Consider the following 22769-nt stretch of genomic DNA (forward strand, 5'->3'; position numbering starts at 1 on the left):
TTGAGTTCATTAGCAATTCTCCCAACATCACTGTCGCAATATTTTGAGGTTCGTTGCAACTCTTACTACATTATTGTTGCATTATTTTAAGGTTCGTAGCAACTCTTACTACATTACTGTCAGCTTCACTTTGAGTTTATGAGCAATTATCACTACATTACTGTCGCATTATTTTGAGGTTCGTAGCAAAACTTACTACATGACTGTCAGCATCACTTTGAGGTTATTCGAAACTTTCACTCCATAACTTTTAGCATCATTTTGAGTTCATTAGCAATTCTTACTACATCACTTTCACATCATTTTGAGATCATTAGCATTTCTTCCAACATCACTGTCGCAATATTTTGAGTTTCGTAGCAACTCTTGCTACATGACTTTCAGCATCACTTTGAGGTTATTCGAAACACCTACTACATTACTGTCAGAATCACTTTGAGGTTATTCGAAAGTTTCACTCCATTACTGTTAGCATCATCTTGAGTTCATTTGCAATTCTTACGACATCACTGTCACATTATTTTGAGGTTCGTTGCAACTTTTACGACATAACTGTCGCATTATTTTGAGGTTCTTAGCAACTCTTGGTACATGACTGTCAGCATCACTTTGAGTTTATTCGAAACGTTCACTCCATTACTGTAAGCATCATTTTGAGTTCATTAGCAATTCTTACTACATCACTGTCGCATCATTTTGAGATTATTAGCAATTCTTCCGAAATCACTGTCACAATATTTTGAGGTTCGTAGCAACTTTTACTACATTACTGTCGCATTATATTGAGGTTCGGAGCAACTCTTACTACATGACTGTCAGCATCACTTTGAGGTTATTCGAAACACTTACTACATTACTGTAAGCATCACTGACTTGATTAGCAACTATCATTACATTACTTTTAGCATCATTTTGAGTTCATTAGCAATTCTCCCAACATCACTGTCGCAATATTTTGAGGTTCGTTGCAACTCTTACTACATTATTGTTGCATTATTTTAAGGTTCGTAGCAACTCTTACTACATTACTGTCAGCATCACTTTGAGTTTATGAGCAATTATCACTACATTACTGTCGCATTATTTTGAGGTTCGTAGCAACACTTACTACATGACTGTCAGCATCACTTTGAGGTTATTCGAAACTTTCACTCCATAACTTTTAGCATCATTTTGAGTTCATTAGCAATTCTTACTACATCACTTTCACATCATTTTGAGATCATTAGCATTTCTTCCAACATCACTGTCGCAATATTTTGAGTTTCGTAGCAACTCTTGCTACATGACTTTCAGCATCACTTTGAGGTTATTCGAAACACCTACTACATTACTGTCAGAATCACTTTGAGGTTATTCGAAAGTTTCACTCCATTACTGTTAGCATCATCTTGAGTTCATTTGCAATTCTTACGACATCACTGTCACATTATTTTGAGGTTCGTTGCAACTTTTACGACATAACTGTCGCATTATTTTGAGGTTCTTAGCAACTCTTAGTACATGACTGTCAGCATCACTTTGAGTTTATTCGAAACGTTCACTCCATTACTGTTAGCATCATTTTGAAATCATTTGCAATTCTTTCTAAATCACTGTCGCATCATTTTGAGATCTTTAGCAATTCTTCTGACATCACTGTCGCATTATTTTGAGGTTCGTAGCAACTCTTACTACATGACTGTCAGCATCACTGAGGTTGTTCGAAACACTTACTACATTACTGTCAGCATCAATGAGTTGATTAGCAACTATCACTACATTACTGTTAGCATCATTTTGAGTTCATTAGCAATTCTTCCGACATCACTGCCGCAATATTTTGAGGTTCGTAGCAACTTTTACTACATCACTGTCGCATTATTTTGAGGTTCGTAGCAACTCTTTCTACATGACTGTCATTATCTCTTTGAGGTTATTCGAAACTTTCACTCCATTACTGTTAGCATCATTTTGAGTTCACTAGCAATTCTTACTACATCACTGTCGCATCATTTTGAGATCATTAGCAATTCTTATGACATCACTGTCGCATTATTTTGAGGTTCGTAGCAACTCTTACTACATGACTGTCAGCATCACTTTGAGGTTATTCGAAACACTTACTACATTACTGTAAGCATCACTGACTTGATTAGCAGCTATCACTACATTACTGTTAGCTTCATTTTGAGTTCATTCGCAATACTTCCGACATCACTGTCGCAATATTTTGAGGTTCGTAGCAACTTTTACTACATTACTGTCACATTATTTTGAGGTTCGTAGCAACACTTACTACATGACTGTCAGCATCACTTTGAGGTTATTAGCAACTTTCACTCCATTACTTTTAGCATCATTTTGAGTTCATGACCAATTCTCACGACATCACTGTAGCATTGAATTGAGTTCATTAGCAACTCTTACTAAATGACTGTCAGCATCACTTTGAGGTTGTTCGAAACTCTTACTACATTACTGTAAGCATCACTGAGTTTCTTAGCAACTTTCACTACATTACTGTTAGCATCATCTTGAGTTCATTAGCGATTCTTCCGGCATCACTGTCGCAATATTTTGAGGTTCGTAGCAACTTCTACTACATTACTGTCGCATTTTTTTGAGGTTTGTAGCAACTCTTACGACATGACTGTCAGCATCACTTTGAGGTTATTCGAAACGTTCACTCCATTACTCTTAGCATCATTTTGAATTCATTAGCAATTCTTACTACATCACTGTCGCATCATTTTGAGATCATTAGCAATTCTTCTGACATCACTGTCACATTATTTAAAGGTTCGTAGCAACTCTTACTACATGACTGTCAGCATCACTTTGAGGTTATTCGAAACAGTTCCTACATTACTGTTAGCATCACTTAGTTGATTAGCAACTATCACTACATTAATGTTAGCATCATTTTGAGTTCATTAGCAGTTCTTCCGACATCACTGTCGCAATATTTTGAGGTTCGTATTAACTTTTACTACATTACTGTCGCATTATTTTGAGGTTCGTAGCAACTCTTAGTACATGACTTTCAGCATCACTTTGAGGTTATTCGAAACGTTCACTCCATTACTGTTAGCATCATTTTGAGATCATTACCAATTCTTCTGACATCACTGTCGCATCATTTTGAGATCTTTAGCAATTCTTATGACATCACTGTCGCATTATTTTGAGGTTCGTAGCAACTCTTACTACATGACTGTCAGCATCACTGAGGTTGTTCGAAACACTTACTACATTACTGTAAGCATCACTGGGTTGATTAGCAACTATCACTACATTACTGTTAGCATCATTTTGAGTTCATTAGCAGTTCTTCCGACATCACTGTCGCAATATTTTGAGGTTCGTATTAACTTTTACTACATTACTGTCGCATTATTTTGAGGTTCGTAGCAACACTTACTACATGACTGTCAGCATCACTTTGAGGTTATTCGAAAGTTTCACTCCATTACTGTTAGCATCATTTTGAGTTCATTAGCAATTCTTACTACATCACTGTCGCATCATTTTGAGATCTTTAGCAATTCTTCTGACATCACTGTCGCAGTATTTTAAGGTTCGTAGCAACTCTTCCTACATGACTGTCAGCATCACTTTGAGGTTCTTCGAAACACTTACTACATTACTGTAAGCATTACTGACTTGATTAGCAACTATCACTACATTACTTTTAGCATCATTTTGAGTTCATAAGCAATTCTTCCGCCATCACTGTCGCAATATTTTGAGGTTCGTAGCAACTTTTACTACATTACTGTCACATTATTTTTAGGTTCGTAGCAACTCTTACTACATTGTTGTTGCATTATTTTAAGATTCCTAGCAACTCTTACTACATTACTGTCAGCTTCACTTTGAGTTTATTAGCAACTATCACTACATTACTGTTAGCATCATTTTGAGTTCATGAGCAATTCTCACGACATCACTGTAGCATTGAATTGAGTTCATTAGCAACTCTTACTAAATGACTGTCAGCATCACTTTGAGGTTGTTCGAAACTCTTACTACATTACTGTAAGCATCACTGAGTTTCTTAGCAACTATCACTACATTACTGTTAGCATCATTTTAAGTTCATTAGCAATTCTTCCGACATCACTGTCGCATTATTTTGAGGTTCGTAGCAACTTTTATTACATTACTGTCGCATTTTTTTGAGGTTTGGAGCAACTCTTAGTACATGACTGTCAGCATCACTTTGAGGTTATTCGAAACGTTCACTCCATTACTGTGAGCATCATTTTGAGTTCATTAGCAATTCTTCTGACATCACTGTCGCAGTATGTTGAGGTTCGTAGCAAATCTTAGTACATGACTGTCAGCATCACTTTGAGGTTATTCGAAACGTTCACTCCATTACTGTGAGCATCATTTTGAGTTCATTAGCAATTCTTCCGACATCACTGTCACATTTTTTTGACGTTCGTAGCAACTCTTACTACATTATTGTTGCATTATTTTAAGGACTGTAGCAACTCTTACTACTTTACTTTCAGCTTCACTTTGAGTTTATTAGCAACTATCACTACATTACTGTTAGCATCATTTTGAGTTAATGAGCAATTCTCACAACGTCACTGTAGCATTGAATTGAGTTCATGAGCAACTCTTACTAAATGACTGTCAGCATCACTTTGAGGTTGTTCGAAACTCTTACTACATTACTGTAAGCATCACTGAGTTTCTTAGCAACTTTCACTACATTACTGTTCGCATCATCTTGAGTTCATTAGCGATTCTTCCGACATCACTGTCGCATCATTTTGAGGTTCGTAGCAACTTTTACGACATTACTGTCGCATTTTTTTGAGGTTCGTAGCAACTCTAACTATATGACTGTCAGCATCACTTTGAGGTTATTCGAAACGTTCACTCCATTACTTTTAGCATCTTTTTGAGATCATTACCAATTCTTCTGACATCACTGTCGCATCATTTTGAGATCATTAGCAATTCTTCCGACATCACTGTCGCATTATTTTGAGGTTCGTAGCAACTCTTGCTACATGACTGTCAGCATCACTTTGAGGTTATTCGAAACACTTACTACATTACTGTAAGCATCACTGAGTTGATTAGCAACTATCACTCCATTACTGTTAGCATCATTTTGAGTTCATTAGCAATTCTTCCGACATCACTGTCGCAATATTTTGAGGTTCGTAGCAACTCTTACTACATTATTGTTGCATTATTTTGAGTTTATGAGCAACTATCACTACATTACTGTTAGCATCATTTTGAGTTGTTGAGCAATTGTCACGACATCACTGTAGCATTAAATTGAGTTCATTTTCAACTCTTACTACATTACTGTAAGCATCACTTTGAAGTTGTTCGAAACTCTTACTACATTACTGTAAGCATCACTGAGTTTCTTAGCAACTATCACTACATTACTGTTAGCATCATCTTGAGTTCATTAGCAATTCTTCCGACATCACTGTCACAATATTTTGAGGTTCGTAGCAAGTTTTACTACATTACTGTCCCATCACTTTGAGGTTCGTAGCAACACTTACTACATGACTGTCAGCATCACTTTTAGGTTATTCGAAAGTTTCACTCCATTACTGTTAGCATCATCTTGAGTTCATTAGCAATTCTTCCGACATCACTGTCGCAATATTTGGAGGTTCGTAGCAACTTTTACTACATTCCCGTGCAATATTTTGAGGTTCGTAGCAACTCTTAGTACAAGACTGTCAGCATCACTTTGAGGTTGTTCGAAACACTTACTACATCACTGTCAGCATCACTGAGTTGATTAGCAACTATCACGACATAACTGTTAGCATCATTTTGAGGTTAGAAGCAACTTTTACTACATGACTGACAGCATCACTTTTAGGTTGTTCGAAACTCTTACTACATTACTGTAAGCATCACTGAGTTTATTAGCAACTATCACTACATTACTGTTAGCACCATTTTGAGTTCATTAGCAATTCTTCCGACATCACTGTCGCAATATTTTGAGGTTCGTAGCAACTTTTACTACATTACTGTCGCATTATTTTGAGGTCTGTAGCAACACTTACTACATGACTGTCAGCATCACTTTGAGGTTATTCGAAACGTTCACTCCATTACTGTTAGCATCATTTTGAGTTCATTAGCAATTCTTACTACATCACTTTTGCATCATTTTGAGATCATTTGCAATTCTTCTGACATCACTGTCGCATTATTTTGAGGTTCGTAGCAACTCTTACTACATTATTGTTGCATTATCTTAAGGTTCGTAGCAACTCTTACTACATTACTGTCAGCATCACTTTGAGTTTATTAGCAACTATCACTACATTACTGTTAGCATCATTTTGAGTTGTTGAGCACTTCTCACGACATCACTGTAGCATTCATACCTTCACGACGGAGGACGTGGTGAGAGCCCTCAGGAGGACCAGGGAAAGGAGCTCACCCGGCCCTGACAATATCAGAAGCAGAGTCCTGAGGCACTGTGCGGGACAACTCGCCATTGTTTTCCGGACTCTATTTCAACACTCCATGGACAGTCACACAGTTCCCCAGCTGTGGAAACACTCCACAGTCATCCCCATCCCCAAAAAAATACAACCCTAAGTCTCTGAACGATCTCCGCCCCGTGGCCCTCACCTCCCTGGTGATGAAGGCCATGGAGAAGATCATAAAACAGCACATCATCAGAGCAACCGACCCCCTGATGGACCCACTCCAGTTTGCTTATCATGCACGCAGAGGCGTCGAGGATGCAAAAATCTTCATCTTGGACTCCATCCACAAGCACCTGGAGCTTCCTAACTCCTCCGCCAGACTTCTGTTCGCTGATTTCTCATCAGCATTTAACACACTGCAGCCCCACATCCTGGCCACCAAACTCTCCTCCTGCTTCCATCTGGACGACCAGCTTATACTGTGGATTCTGGACTTTCTGACCAACAGGACTCAGAAAGTTCGGGTCAACAACTCCCATTCGGACCTCCGCTTCACCTCAACTGGCTCCCCCCAGGGCTGTGTGCTCTCCCCCCTGCTCTTCCTCCTCTACACAGATGACTCCCGATCCACACAGCCCAACTGCCACCTGGTGAAATATGCTGACGACACAGTTCTCCTGTCACTGCTGTCAGGCCCAGCACAACATCATGGACCCGCTCTTCAGGAGTTTGTAGAGTGGTGTGACAGCTCCAAACTAGAACTGAACGTCAGCAAGACCAAAGAGATGGTGGTGACCTTCTCCAGCAAGCAGAGGGATCTGGCTTCTGCTGTCATCACCACCATCCACGGGAAGCCAGTGGAAGTGGTCGAAGAGTACAAATACCTGGGCACAATCTTTGACAACCTCCTGAACTTTTCTGCCAACACAGAGGAGATTCTCAGGAGGTGTCACCAACGACTGTTCCTCCTCAGGAAACTCAATTCCTTTGGAGTCAGCGCACCCATCATGATGACTTTCTACTACGCCTTTGTGGAAAGCATCATCACATCCTCCATAACCTGCTGGTTCGACTCCCTCAGCCTCCAGAACCGGAACAGACTGCAGCGCACTGCATCAGTGTGCTCCAAAATCATCGGCCTGCCTGTCAGAACTCTTTCACACGTTTACAGCCAACAGGCCCTGAGACAGGCAGCCAAGATCATCAAAGACCCCTCACACATACTCCACTCTGCATTTGAATGGCTCCCCTCTGGGCGACGCCTCCGCTGTGTGGCCTGCAGAACTGAGAGGAGGAAAGCCACCATTGTCCCCAAAGCCATTCTTCTCTTTAACTCCAGCTGCTAACACCTTCCCCACACCAACACCCGACACACACACACCTACATACTCTCCCCGGACTACTCAATATCCTGTCTTCACTGTTACACTGTTTATACTGTTTACATTGTCTGCACTTTATTCACTCACTCCAGTCACCTTACTCTTCATTCTACATTGTGTACATACTGTATGTAGTATATTTATTGTATTTTTATCTTTAATCTTATTTTTATTCTCTAATTTATTCCCACTGTCATGTCCGTTTTTTTTTTTCTTTGTTTTGTTTTTTAATGTCATGCTGCTCAGTTGTACCGTATTTTAATTGCCCCTCGGGGATAAATAAAGTCATCTGAATCTGAATCTGAATGAATCTGAAGCATTAAATTGAGTTCATTAGCAACTCTTACTAAATGACTGTCAGCATCACTTTGAGGTTGTTCGAAACTCTTACTACATTACTGTAAGCATCACTGACTTGATTAGCAACTATCACTACATTACTGTTAGCATTATCTTGAGTTCATTAGCAATTCTTCCGACATCACTGTTGCAATATTTTGAGGTTCGTAGCAACTTTTACTACATTACTGTCGCATTATTTTGAGGTTCGTAGCAACACTTACTACATGACTGTCAGCATCACTTTGAGGTTATTTGAAAGTTTCACTCCATTACTGTTAGCATCATCTTGAGTTCATTAGCAATTCTTACTAAATCACTGTCGCATCATTTTGAGATCTTGAGCAATTCTACTGACATCACTGTCGCATTATTTTGAGGTTTGTAGCAACTTTTACTACATTACTGTCGTATTATTTTGAGGTTCGTAGCAACACTTACTACATGACTGTCAGCATCACTTTGAGGTTATTCGAAACTATCACTTCATTACTGTTAGCATCATTTTGAGATCATGAGCAATTCTTCCGACATCACTGTAGCATTATTTTGAGGTTTTGAGGTACCTTTGTTTGTAACCGATCTGCTTACCAGCGAGACGCCACCACGCACGGCTGTCGGCTCCGTAAAGGAGGGAGAGGAAGTGGAAAGGACGGAGAAGGGTCAGACCAGGTCTACTGCTAGGTGACCACTCACTATCGTCTGCCATACTGCCCCTCATGGTGGGGAGTGTAGCGCTATCCTGCCACGGTACATTTGTTTCATTCTTTTGCTCTTGCACTTTAATTAAAATGGACTTGACTTGAGAATGTTTTGTTTCAAAATATAGAAGAATTCCCAGATTTATAGGTAGCATGAGTATGAAGTTGCACTTGCACCCGGTGGGAAAATGTCCTCTGCATTTGACTCTCACTATGTAGGAGCAGTGGTAGCAGTGTCAGCCTGGGGGCTTGGTCAAGATCAATGACAGGAGTAGCAGACAGGTAATATCCATAGCATGCATGTTGTTTGAGAGGAGTAAGGGTACACTGTTGGTCTCTGACCTGATGGGCTGTCATCAGCACAAATGATCTGTTCCTAAACATCAAAATCTACCATCCCCCCTGATTGTTTTTTACAACTGGAGTACTGGTTAACACTTTAGAAAGCCTTCATTCAGAGCTGTGAAGAACCTTGAACCTGATATCCCAGACAAAGTGGGCCACTAACTGGCCAGATGAAGCTATGCTAGGCTGCTGTATTCTGAAGAGCTAAAGTAGCAGCTTCTGAGAGGGATGCTAACCTGGATGTGTTCATCTCCTACTTTAATATCAGCCCCCAACTTGGAGCTCTGACAGCCTCCAGCTTTTTGTTCCTGTTTCTGCTTCAGTCAACAGGGAACTCCAACCTGCAGTCGAATCTTCAACAACAATGGAATAGAAAAGTGAGGAAGAAAAACTAGAATAAACTTACAAAGCTGAGAAATGTTCATGAAGAAGAAAGGCACACGTTATGATTGAGGCCAGAAACTAAAACTCCACACCAAATGTACTTTGACTTGTAGGATAATGAACTTGAATGTGTTGAAACAGCAGATCAATGAATCCACTACCACACAACAAGATGATGACCCCCTACCACAAGATGGCGTCACAGATCCTGATGGTCTGTGCAGGAAACACAGAGCAAAACATTACAACAAAGCTCCTGTTGTTCTCTCCAGGAAAAACTGTGGCTCTGATGAGAAGAAGGATCCTAGCCTCCTCTGAGGATCCATGGCCGCACCATTGGGTAGAAGGACGATGGGGTCGGTACCAGGAGGAACCCTGGTGTCTCCGATGCAGGGAAGATGGAGCAGTGAAGAGGCCACATTGTGGCGTCCTAAAGAGGACATTTGGTGGAGCCTGAGACAGCAAACATCACGCCCCCTTCATCAGAAGAACCACAGCACCAGAAGAAAGAATCCTGGCAGTGACGACAGGGAGGATCAGGGTGACCTCCTCACCTCCACCTTTGAACCTTCAAATGAACTTTAAAAAGCTTTAGAGTGGAGAAGGATTTTAAAACCTTTTATTGTTTTTTCCTTTCATTCTCATTTGTGCGATTGTCTGATTTATTAGAAATAAACACTGTCTGCTGGGTTTCCATTGACTGTGATTCTCTTTGCATGCAAGTTGAAAGTTCTGCCAATAAAAACCACGAGTATTTGAAGACCAAAGGAAGAACCCCCAAAGTCAGGACCCTGAGATAAAGTGAGAGCTCTGATCTCTGAGGTCTGGGATATTTCCCATCCCATGGCCCTTCAAATAAGAGCCCTGTGTCTCTGTCTCAAAGTTTTCAACCGTATTTGTTTGTTAAATTAAAACCAGACGACCACTGTGGTCCTTTTTACACGGTAAGTAAAGCACAGATGCCCTGGTGGACCTGTTGGCACCCTGGACTTTGAATCCAGTGATCTGAGTCCAAGTCTCAGTTCCAGCAGGTTTCCTGCAGCCTTCAGCAGAGCTGCCATGTTTCTCTGTAGAGAACTAAGTGATGCTCTCAGCAGGTTGAGGGCACCACCAACAAGTGAGGTATGAACCTCTGACTTCCTTCTTGTCAAACAGGAAACTCCTAATACGTCATTTGAGTAAAGTACCTCATATTCCTGACATCCAAGTAGTAGTGAAGTGGAGGAAGAAGGTAGGAGATCTCCAACAGGATCCTTCTTCCCTCTGTCCTCCTTGATCTCATGGATCACCACAGTCAAGGGGAGACCCAAGCTCCCGGATGGATCTGGCACTCAGGAACTGCTGAGTTTTCCAGTGGACTTTGTTCCATCCATGGTTCAGGAACAGGACTCCTCCTGGTTAACCTGGTATCTTTCCACCCAACTGTGGGTTCTTGGAGAATTTTTCATGTCATGTCAAGAAATCAGGCTGGTGGGTTTTTCAATGAGAGAAATTCTGGTAACTTAATTAAGTGGCATGTTTGTTGAAGCAGTAATTAACTGATAAATTAAGGAAGGCCTGGCCAGTCTTTGCTCCCAGGTCATACGATGGAGTTAGAAAGTCCTGAATCAATCTGGAGTTCCATGATTTCCTTGTGGTTCATGATCCTTTTGCCAATGTAGTCTGGAACAAGAGCAAGATGAACCTCCAAATATCAACAGGTTGATTGCAGGTGATGTCAAGTGGTATTCAGAGGAACCTCCTCTTTGTGTTTGGTTCCATGGTGGAATGGTGAGCCCTCTGGACTCTGGGTCCAGTGATCCTTCCTGTCTGGAATGTGTCCCATGTAACAAACTGATCAAGAGATGTTACGTGGTTCAAATGTTCTGGTTCATTTCTTACTGCCATGAACTCAGACTGTGTGTTTAATGTTAACAATAAATGTAACAACTAAGGAGCCAGTAGCTCCTGTGGAAAAAATTCTACTTTGTCAGTGAATGAATTCATTTGATATTGAAGTCTGCAACTTTCAGTGTCTGTCAGGATGGCCGAGCGGTCTAAGGCGCTGCGTTCAGGTCGCAGTCTCTCCTGGAGGCGTGGGTTCAAATCCCACTTCTGACAAAGGACATTTTCTCCACATTCCTATGCATCCACAGTGGTAAATTCCAAACCCAGTTGAAGCTGCTCTCCACTGATGGGAGTGAGTGGTTGAACTGGCAGCAGAGGATGCAAAGGAGCTACCCTGCTACGTCCCAACATGGAGCAGCCACCAAACTCTAACTTCAATGTTGGATCAAAGTCTACTGAAGAAATGTGTTTTCTTTCAAGTCACATTTTGTCCATTAACTTCATAATCAGAGTCTCCATCTCATCACATGACTAAAGTCTGGGTTCTGTATTGGTGGTAAAATATCCTTCCATGCCCCTCACTAGTTTGCACACAGAAAAGCATATTTTACTGGTTTCAGATCTCTTAGCTTGTTCTCTCTCTTAAAGCAGCTGAGGCAGCTTTCATTGTGTGATTTATTTTCAAATATAAAGATGGAACAGAACCATTGGAATCAGATGTCAGGACATTTGAAGGAATGTCAATCTCCTGTTGAAATGTTGCAGTGTGCAGCTGAGGCTCTCTGGCAGTGGCACCAGGAGCCACAATGGCAGAACCTGGACCCTCCTGGAGGAGAACCACAGGTGAGGGCCTTCTTGGCTCCAGATTGATGGAAATCAAGTGTCTGAGGCTGTTAGCAGCCATTAAGTTGATCTGGTTGGGCACTGGTATTTTTTCTTGCTGCAGCTCAGGAGTGATTCAGGAGAAGAGTTTCAGAACAGCCCAGGTTGGGGACTGGAATTCTAAAATTTCCCCTGGAACCAGACAACCTTGGGAGGTAAAACCTCCAATCATAGCCACTCAGATGCAGCAGCAGAAGAAGCTGTCATCCACCCTGACAGTCAGAGCATCAAGTCAAGAAAACATCACCATCTTGTAGTTCCAAACCTCCACCTGTCAGATTCAGCTACTTCTGATTGTGGGACTTTAACCTTGAACACAATGGAATTTGGACAAGGAGTTTTCCTTCCAGTCCAAACATCATCGTCCAGCCTCCAACCAGAGGTCCATCAGTTATCATGGAGTCACAGGTGGAGTCTGGATTCTTTTCTGGAATGAGACGGCAATGACAGTCCTGCCAAGTGACATCACTGACATGACAGGATGACTTCAGTCATGTGACTGGATGACTTCAGTCATGTGACTGGATGGCAGTGCAGATTCCAATGTAGAGGTTGGGGAAATTGTCTCTGAGAATCCAACTTGAAGCCATGCCCTCCTTGTTCTTCAAAAACCCAAACAGCGACCATCAGTCTCCCACCAATCCTGTACTTGGGTTCAATGTTGCTGTTCCATTTTGCAGCATTCATCCCCTCATTCTGGAGGCTTTAACATGAAAATGCAAATGCTGAGAGACATAAATGCAAATCAGGGTATCTGACCAGAGGTGACACATCTTTTAATACTTTTCTTGTTATATTTGTTATATATGTTCTGTATGGTTATATTTGTTATGGTTGTTATGGAGTTTATGGTTATTATCTCTGTTTCTTGTGTCTTTGTCTTTGTCCAACATTTGTGCCCAAATTTTCTCCTCATGAGGCATCAAATCACTACAAAAACAGCCATTAAGTTGATCTGGTTGGCACTGGTATTTGTTCTTGCTGCAGCTCAGGAGTGATTCAGGAGAAGAGTTTCAGAACAGCCCAGGTTGGGGACTGGAATTTTGAAGTTTCCCCTGGAACCAAACAACCTTGGGAGGTAAAACCTCCAATCCTAGCCACTCAGATGCAGCAGCAGAAGAAGCTGTCATCCACCCTGACAGTCAGAGCATCAAGTCAAGAAAACATCAACCATCTTGTCTTTGTCTTTGTTGTCCTCCCCTTCGTCCGTACCTACTTGCTTTATTTGGCTGAAGTTTAAAAGACCATCATTCTGGTAGCAACAGTCTTTCTGCCTTGTAAACACGCTAAGCTAACGATGGCTTCTCCCTCTTGTCCTCCTCTCTCCTGCTCAGAGTGCCACATGTTTTCTTCCTCCTCTGCCTCCTTTAGTGATACTGATAAGTGTGTTAAATGTAGTTTTTTTGTTGTGTTGGAGGTGAGGCTTAGCGATGTTGAATTGGACCAGCAGCGGCTCTGCACCAAAAGCTGCGAGAGCTAGCCAACCCCCACTAGCTGGTGCAGACCAACTTAGCTTAGCTCCTGGCTTAGGCCCAACTAGCGCTCCCCCAGAAGCTCCCAAGCATCTGGGAGAGCGCCAAGAAAAGTTGGGCCTAAGCTAGGATGTGCTTGCTCATGAAGAATTGTTGGGTGTAAATTCATTTAAGGAGTGTTGAACTGGACCTGTTCTACTTGTAAAGTGTAACTTTTGTTATTTGGTGCTTTACAGGGTGATGACTTGCTGGGGACACTTTATCACAGCAGTGGACAAACATCAGCATTCAACACCCAGCAGCTCCTCTGATCAACAGAACAAGTTAAAGTATTCTGAGAAGGAGGGCATCGATCCCTCTACTGCTCACATGCTAAGCTAGCGCTCTACCATTGGAGCTAATTCCCCTGTTAAAGAGTGCAGCAGATAATGCACCTTGACCTTCATGCATGGTTTAATGAGCGTCACCAGTTGAAGCTTCTCTGGTTGACCAATGTAATGGAGACCAAGGGTTCCATGACATCAATGATTAATTGAAGGTAGCATTTGTCTTGGTATTAACAGTTTATGTAAATTAGAGGCACACACACATGTTAATGGTGAGTTTTATTGAATCAGCAAACAAGTGAAACATTTTCTATGCCATGTGTTCCAGGGAGGGACCTGGGAAGCACAGGGGGACCGGCCATCCTGCCTGTGGAAAATGAAGACCCCAGTGTCAGTCAGTGGGAATCACTGTGCAAGGCCTGGTATTTAGTGTTGATCTAGTTTGTCTCATGTAAATGTGGCAGTTTCAGTCGTCACGGTCAGTCCTCACCTCTTCCTGGTGGTTTCCTTAAAGGGGGTGGAGCCAAAAGGGGAGAGCGGCCCAAGGAAGCTCCTTAAGAGCTGTAGGTGCAAACCTTTGCTCCCAGATGGGGGAGGGGGTACAATCACAGACAAGGTTCATTGAATGATTATGTGGATGTATGACTGAGTTGGTGTAGTAGTCTGGAATCATGTATATATTTAGTCAGGTTAAGTTGTTGAGATGGTGCTGGTTTGATGTAAATATTGATTGTAGAGCATGGTTGTGGTCTCACCTCCACTCTATGGGCCATCCATCGTCATCTTCTGCTTATTCCTTACTAGTAAGGGTCGCGGGGGGGCTGGAGCCTATCCCAGCATCTATGGGCGAGAGGCGGGGTTCACCCTGGACAGGTCGCCAGTCCATCGCAGGGCCAACACACAGAGACAAACAACCATTCACACTCATACCTACGGTCAATTTAAAGAATCCAATCAGCCTCGTCCCCAAATTGCATGTTTTTGGACTGTGGGAGGAAGCTGGAGTATCAGAGAGGACGCACGCCGGCACGGGGAGAACATGGAGACTCCACACAGAAAGATCCCGCGCCCGAGCCAAAACTCGAACCCGGAACCTTCTTGCTATGAGGGCACAGTGCTAACCACTGCACCACCATGCAGGCCCGCTCTAGGGGCTGGTCTGTCTAATTTCCTGCAGCCAGGAGGGAATTAAAGGCAGTCAGGGGTTTTTAATTTAAGTTGATGGTGTCTCATGCAATCTCTTTCAATACTCCAGTGGTGGTTTAAGTGAAGAAAAACATGGGTTAGTCAGTAGGACTCTGTGTGTGTGTGTGTGTGTGTGTGTGTGTGTGTGTGTGTGTGTGTGTGTGTGTGTGTGTTTCCATGCAGACTTTCCCTTGTAACAACCGATTTGATTTGGAAACCATCTCATCTAAATCTCCTCTCCAAAAACCCTCTTCTGCAACTTTGTACCCAAGTTGTCTCCTCATCAGGCACCACAGTATCCAGTAGGTTCAGTTAAAACAGTCATCAGTGATTAATGTTCATGTTCAATGATGAGGTTTTGATTTATTCTTCTAGAATCATCTGAAGAAACCCTCCTCAACACAGTGAAGCCTTCATCTGACAGGAGGAGTTTCTTTTCCCAGTGATTCCACTGACAGTGAAAAGCTTTGTTCATCAGACTGGTCTGATAGGATCAACTACTGGTTGCTCTGGAGTGCCAACAGCAACCTGTCAGGAAACATTAGTCAGATCAAAGCCAAGATTAAAGCATAGTCAGATCAAAGCCAAGATTAAAGCAAGAGCCTCCAGATCAAAGACAGAATTGATGATGATGTCATCAGGGGGCTTTGATAGTATATTTATTTGTACCTCGAATTCTGTCTTTGATCTCAGGAGGACATGAAAGAAACCCAATTGAGGAAAGCAGAGGAGAACATTCAGCTTCATTAGAAACACTTGAACCCTTTGAACAGTAGAATTTGTTTGAAACAGTTTACAACACTGAGTGACAGGACTGAAGAGGGGAGATTTTGGTATTTTCAGTTTAATTCTAACTTTAAACTGGGCATGAACATTTTTAGTCGTTCATATTCTAACATACAGAGGAAGTCATGACATTCCCTTTTTTATAACCTGTCCTGTTCAGGAAATGGAAATGGAAATTTAGCTGCTATGTTGAATCAGAAAAACCTTTTGAAGTCTACTTTTGCTTCAGTCAGAAAGTGGACTGTTGTTAACTCTCACAATGGTTGGTGACTCTGGTGGAAGAAAATATCCTTATAAACCTCTTTTTAACAGACACATATTTCTGAAGATGCAGGTCTATTTTATTTTTCTTCTTTTAGCAGAGGATGGTTTCGATCCATCGACCTCTGGGTTATGGGCCCAGCACGCTTCCTCTGCGCCACTCTGCTCTACCATTGACAGAACAGTCCTTGTTTTAGGAGAGCATTCTCTGTGTTTGTCTCTGCCCTGCTCTCCTGCTCTCTTTCCCCTCATTTAGTCCTTGACATGATCCATGCTCTACAGCTCTGCGGGTGGAATGAAGACCTGCGTCTGCTCTGCCCGTGCCGTCCTTCGTCTCAACCTAAATTGTTTGACCCACCTTTATAATGCTGCAGACAACACAACCAAACTGGCCCCGATCAGGATTTGACAGGCCGAAACATGCCCTAAAAACACCAAGAATAATATCCACCACCTTCTGAACGGGGCCTGGCCCGTCTCCTGCATCAGGGGCCGCCGCAGTCGCGCATCAGCTTTTCAACAGCTGTTCGCCCTAACACTCAATGAGACAAAGACATAGAAGCTCAAACTGCTGTTGAGGAGGCCCTGATCCTAGAGTGGTTAGTACTCTGCGTTGTGGCCGCAGCAACCCCGGTTCGAATCCGGGTCACGGCAGCATGAGATAAATTTCTTTGTGTGTATTGATGGACACAAGCCAAGCAGAAATTTCCCACAATGCAATAGGGCAGTGTTTGGTCAGTGCTGAGCAGGCGTCAGTCTGAAAACGATGTCATATTATTGTGTCATCACTTGACCAGACCCAAAAGTAGACTCAGGTATCAGTTTCTTCTCAATGCTAACGTCTGCTAGCTTAGTCTGCTACTTCGATGGCTCTGCCTGCTCTAAGGTCCAGACCCCTGGATGTGGTGGTTCCTACCTGAACGTAGATTCTGTCAGCTCATGTTGTTAAATCAACTCACCAGGAACACCAGTAGATTTCAATGGACTGACAATGAGTCTCATTGAATGGTAAACATGTCAAATATGAAGTCATCACCTGAGGAGGTCTGCTGCTGGAATGAAGCTCCAGATATTCACAAGATATTCTAGATCTTAAAACAAAGCATTTTTATATTTGATTTCTTATTCATTCAGGTCATCCAGTCATGTGACTGAAGTCATCCAGTCACGTGACTGAAGTCATCCAGTCATGTCAGTGATGTCACTTGGCAGGACTGTCATTGCCGTCTCATTCTAGAAAAGAATCCAGACTCCACATACAAGATGGTTGATGTTTTCTTGACTTGATGCTCTGACTGTCAGGGTGGATGACAGCTTCTTCTGCTGCTGCATCTGAGTGGCTAGGATTGGAGGTTTTACCTCCCAAGGTTGTTTGGTTCCAGGGGAAACTTCAAAATTCCAGTCCCCAACCTGGGCTGTTCTGAAACTCTTCTCCTGAATCACTCCTGAGCTGCAGCAAGAACAAATACCAGTGCCAACCAGATCAACTTAATGGCTGTTTTTGTAGTGATTTGATGCCTCATGAGGAGAAAATTTGGGCACAAATGTTGGACAAGAGTGTTTGTGGAGGGTGATTTTTTGTTGTTGTTGCAGTGTTGTAAGTCACTGTACCTGCAGCTGAATGATTGAACTTTCTCCAAATGTCCTCAAGATGGTTTCCAATGACATCAGTTGTCACAAGAGGAAGTCTGCATGTAAACACACTCAGGTGTGCCCAGCTATTCTTATGAGAACATTCGATCAACTTCATTCTATGTGCAGCCTAACCTTAATCTTAATCTTAATCTTAACCAACTGAATCTTAATCTTTATTTGAAACTAAACTCAATCCAGACCTTCACTCTGAAAGAACTCACAAACTGCATTGCGCTGCATCAGGGCCGGTCTTTGGTCCCCATGAGGACGAGGACTCCTGATCAGTGTTGATGATGGAAATGGTCTCCAACACCATAAAACAAGAAATACACACACGTGTAAACACACACAGTGACCCCGCATGTCGTTTTTGCCCAACTTAAATTTTCATTCATTACCCAGAACCTCTCAAAAGCCCTGAAGAAAAATTTAATATTTGGAGTTTGAAAGCCATAAATCACATCCATATCATCTTTTCCATCTCAGTCTGATCTCATCTTTGTTGTTTTTTTAAAGGGGGACAAATTGGTACTTGGTTAAAAAAGCACTGTGGGAAAATGATCCTGCTTTCAGGGAGGTCTTTGGTGAGTTTGCTAACAATGCAGAGAACCATGACGGTACCAAGCACAAGGCTGCTGCCCTCTGCATCACAGCTACACTTTGGAGTCTGTTTGAACTGAATGTGAAGGGTCTGACATCATCACACCAGTACGACAACAAGTGACCATGAACCAAAAGAAAACCTTCACTGATGAGTCCATGGATCTCATTGATCTGTGCCATTTCCTGATCTTCAGGTTCTGTCTTTGATTTCTTTCTTTGATCTCTAAATTCTGTGCTTTTGGTCTTTGAATTCTGGTTCATAATAAAAAAGAACTCCCAGCATATTTCTGCAGACCATTGATAGGGATTTTACCAACTGCACCATAGCAACCCTCTTGCTGTCTGCTGTTGTGCCATTGAAAAGTAAGACAGCCTGGCAGTCAACAAACTGGGCTCAACAGAAAAATGTCAACTAAAGATGGATTAAAGACCAGGAGGAAATGTAACCAACCTACAAAGATGGAGGGGAATTGAGACCCACATGTTTGCCATCCTTGATGAACTGTCCACTGGTGCAGGGGATGAGGTCATGGCCATGATCTGGGAGCCAGTCCTGGATGTTAAATGCCCTGATGATGGACAGTGCAGTGGCAAAATGTCTGGTCCACTGACTGAACTCTGCCACAAGTGAGGACCAACAGTCAGCAAGGAGTAGAAACGAAGAGGAGAAATGGAGAGAACAGAAAGAATGAGAGATCATGGAGGAAAGAGGCTGATATTTGCAAGTGTCCTGACTACAACACAGCAATCTAGAGAAACCAGGACCTGGATTACTGAGGACCTCCACTGGCAGTTCATTTCTGTTGATCATAGGGCCATGCTGGGTGAAGCAGGAATGAATCCTGGGACTGAGGTTGTGGAGCAATGGTCACCTTTCCTGCTGAAACTGTCAATTCTTCTGCTTGGTTCTCTCCACAAAACCAGTCCCTTAACGGAGCTCAAACCCCAGTTACAGCTGTGAGAGCCCAGAATCGGACACACTGGACCATCAGGAACAGCTTTGTGCTTTCAAACAACAGAGACGACACTCAAGGACTCAGGGAACGCAGGAATCTCTGGCCTCAGCTGACATGTTGAATTTCAGCAACACTTCATGATGCTGGGTTTCGCAAACCAATGAGAAGATGAAGGAGGCCGTCAACTCCTTCAAGCTCAACATCTCCACTGCTTTACCCAGGAGGTCAGGAGGTCAAAGCAGAACCTGCACCCCCCACCTCTGATGTTTACTCCACACAGAGATGAGGGGTCTGTTCAGAAGAGTGAGCTGGAGTCTGGGCAAGTCTTTTCATTCAGTCCCTGGTTGAAACAATTGTCTCCACCAACTTCAGTATGGGTCTGGACCTGCACAGGTTACAATTCATGTCTTGGTCCCAAGGGTTTGTTGAACCAGAGAAGCTTCAAGTGGTGACGCTCATTAAACCCTGCATGAAGGTCAACCTGCATTATCTGCTGTGCTCATTAGCAGGGACTTAGCTCCAATGGTAGAGTGCTAGCTTAGCATGTGAGAGGTAGAGGGATCCATGCCGTCCTTCTGAGAATACTTTAACTTGTTCTGTTGATCAGAGGAGCTGCTGGGTGATGAATGCTGATGTTTGTCCACTGGTGTGATAAAGTGTCCCCTGTTACTGAGATGTGGATGAACACCTGCTCAGGTCAAAGCTGCAATCAAACCAGGGACTCTGAACCACACAGTGAAGGAGTTTGTCATCAAGATTTATGGCAGCTTTGAAACTTCCCACCATCTCCTGAATGTGGAGCAACTTGTCCTGCCAAAACTGTCCCCTCTTCCATTCTTAATAACACCTGTCCTGACTGGCAATCAAGCTAGGCTGCAGCGGTGAAAGCACTGAATGCAGCCAGGATACACAATGACTCAAGCAACACAGGAATCTGTTGACTCAGCTGGAGAAGCAGAGGGTCCACCAAGACCAGCAGACACCTTCATTCTTGATACTTGATTTCAAGGGCAGCCCCTTGAGATGCACCATCTCATTTTGGAGGGGGTCCTGACAAATAATGACCAACAATACAACAATAATAAAAGTAGATTATATTTTCAACACAAGGACACACACATCATACACCCAGGTACAGGCCAACAATGTTCCCCAAAGCCCCCCCCCCCCCCACCACCACCACCACCATCCAGTATTATACAAAGTATGATCAGAGATCCCACTGCAGAATAAGAGTGGGCCTGTGTTCACATACTCATACATTTAAACACCCATCTAAATAAATACTGCTTCCATGCACCATTAAAGTACACAATGCATATTCATACACAAATATCCACATATTTACAGTACAGAGAACAAACAAGAACAAGTAGAGAGTGAATCCTGGAGAGAAAAGGGGAGGTGCATCAGAAACGAGAGCAGATGTTTGAAAATGCTTGATGATTTGAAGATGAGAAAGGAAGAGAGAGACCCAAGTGAGGAGGAAAGGTTGTTCCAATCTGATGGAGCTTTAAATACAACCGGTCAAAGCAGGAGGCCGTCCCCACTGATCCTGGATCTGCTCGACGTTCCTGCCTTTTAAAAGGAAGGTGTTCATCACCACTGTTGCAGGATGTGCTGCTGATGGAGAATTGTTGGGTGCAGATTCATTGAAGCAGTTTGGTGCTGGACCTGTTCTACTAGTAAAGAGTCATGAGAGAACTTTGTTGTGATTTGGTTCAAACAAATAAAAATGATTTGACTTGATTTGGTGCCTCATGAGGAGAAAATTTGGGCACAAAAGTTGGACAAGAGTGTTTGTGGAGGTTGTGGATCAAAGTTCTATTTATATCCAACACATAAAATCAAACAATGTGAAGCAGGCTAATGAACAATAAATCAAATATAAAAATGCTTTATTTTAAGATCTAGAATATCTTGTGAATATCTGGAGCTTCATTCCAGCAGCAGACCTCCTCAGGTGATGACTTCATATTTGACATGTTTACCATTCAATGAGACTCATTGTCAGTCCATTGAAATCTACTGGTGTTCCTGGTGAGTTGATTTAACAACATGAGCTGACAGAATCTACGTTCAGGTAGGAACCACCACATCCAGGGGTCTGGACCTTAGAGCAGGCAGAGCCATCAAAGTAGCAGACTAAGCTAGCAGACGTTAGCATTGAGAAGAAACTGATACCTGAGCCTACTTTTGGGTCTGGTCAGGTGATGACACAATAATATGACATCATTGTCAGACTGACGCCTGCTCAACACTGACCAAACACTGCCCTATTGCATCGTGGGAAATTTCTGCTTGGCTTGTGTCCATCAACACACACAAAGAAATTTATCTCATGCTGCCGTGACGCGGATTCAAACCAGGGTTGCTGCGGCCACAACACAGAGTACTGACCACTATATGATCATGGCTTCCGCAACAGCAGTTTGAGCTTCTATGTCTTTGTCTCATTGAGTGTTGCGGCGAACAGCTGTTGAACAGCTGATGGGCGACTGCGGCGGCCCCTGATGCAGGAGACGGGCCAGGACCCGTTCAGAAGGTGGTGAATATTATTCTTGGTGTTTTTAGGGCATGTTCCCACCCATCTTCACGTGGGTGACAAAAATGGATTTTTTGTAAAGATTTCGGCGCGAGTTCGGCCTGTCAAATCCTGATCGGGGCCAGTTTGGTTGTGTTGTCTGCAGCGAGAGCACGCCTGGCACGCTCAGCGGGAGCGAGTCCGATCATTATAAAGGTGGGTCAAACAATTTAGGTTGAGACGAAGGATGGCACGGGCAGAGCAGACGCAGGTCTTCATTCCACCCGCAGAGCTGTAGAGCATGGATCATGTCAAGGACTAAATGAGGGGAAAGAGAGCAGGAGAGCAGGGCAGAGACAAAGACAGAGAATGCTCTCATAAAACAAGGACTGTTCCGTCAATGGTAGAGCAGAGTGGCGCAGAGGAAGCGTGCTGGGCCCATAACCCAGAGGTCGATGGATCGAAACCATCCTCTGCTAGAAGAAGAAAAATAAAATGAACCAGTGTCTTTAGAAATGCGTGTCTGTTAAAAAGAGGTTCATAAGGATTTTGTCTTCCTCCACAATCACCAACCATTGTAAGAGTTAACAACAGTCCACTTTCTGACTGAAGCAAAAGTAGACTTCAAAAGGTTTTTCTGATTCAACATAGCAGCTAAATTTCCATTTCCATTTCCTGAACAGGACAGGTTAAAAAAAAGGGAATGTCATGACTTCCTCTGTATGTTAGAATGTGAACG

At 42.8% G+C, this 22769-nt stretch overlaps 3 non-coding genes across 3 annotated transcripts; 2 read left to right on the forward strand and 1 right to left on the reverse strand.

The window, feature by feature from the left end:
- The first annotated feature begins 11590 nt into the window (after positions 1 to 11590).
- On the forward strand, positions 11591 to 11673 carry trnal-cag (transfer RNA leucine (anticodon CAG)). The gene has a single exon. It is a non-coding gene; the product is annotated as a tRNA-Leu (tRNA).
- Positions 11674 to 16407: 4734 nt separating this feature from the next.
- trnam-cau (transfer RNA methionine (anticodon CAU)) lies at positions 16408 to 16479 on the reverse strand. The gene has a single exon. It is a non-coding gene; the product is annotated as a tRNA-Met (tRNA).
- Positions 16480 to 22437: 5958 nt separating this feature from the next.
- On the forward strand, positions 22438 to 22509 carry trnam-cau (transfer RNA methionine (anticodon CAU)). Its single transcript has one exon. It is a non-coding gene; the product is annotated as a tRNA-Met (tRNA).
- Positions 22510 to 22769: the final 260 nt, after the last annotated feature.

This window comes from Aulostomus chinensis, chromosome 1, assembly GCF_037954235.1.
Source record: "Aulostomus chinensis isolate RoL2024-O1b breed Wild chromosome 1, RoL_Achi_v1.0, whole genome shotgun sequence".
Classification (NCBI taxonomy): Eukaryota; Metazoa; Chordata; class Actinopteri; order Syngnathiformes; family Aulostomidae; genus Aulostomus; species Aulostomus chinensis.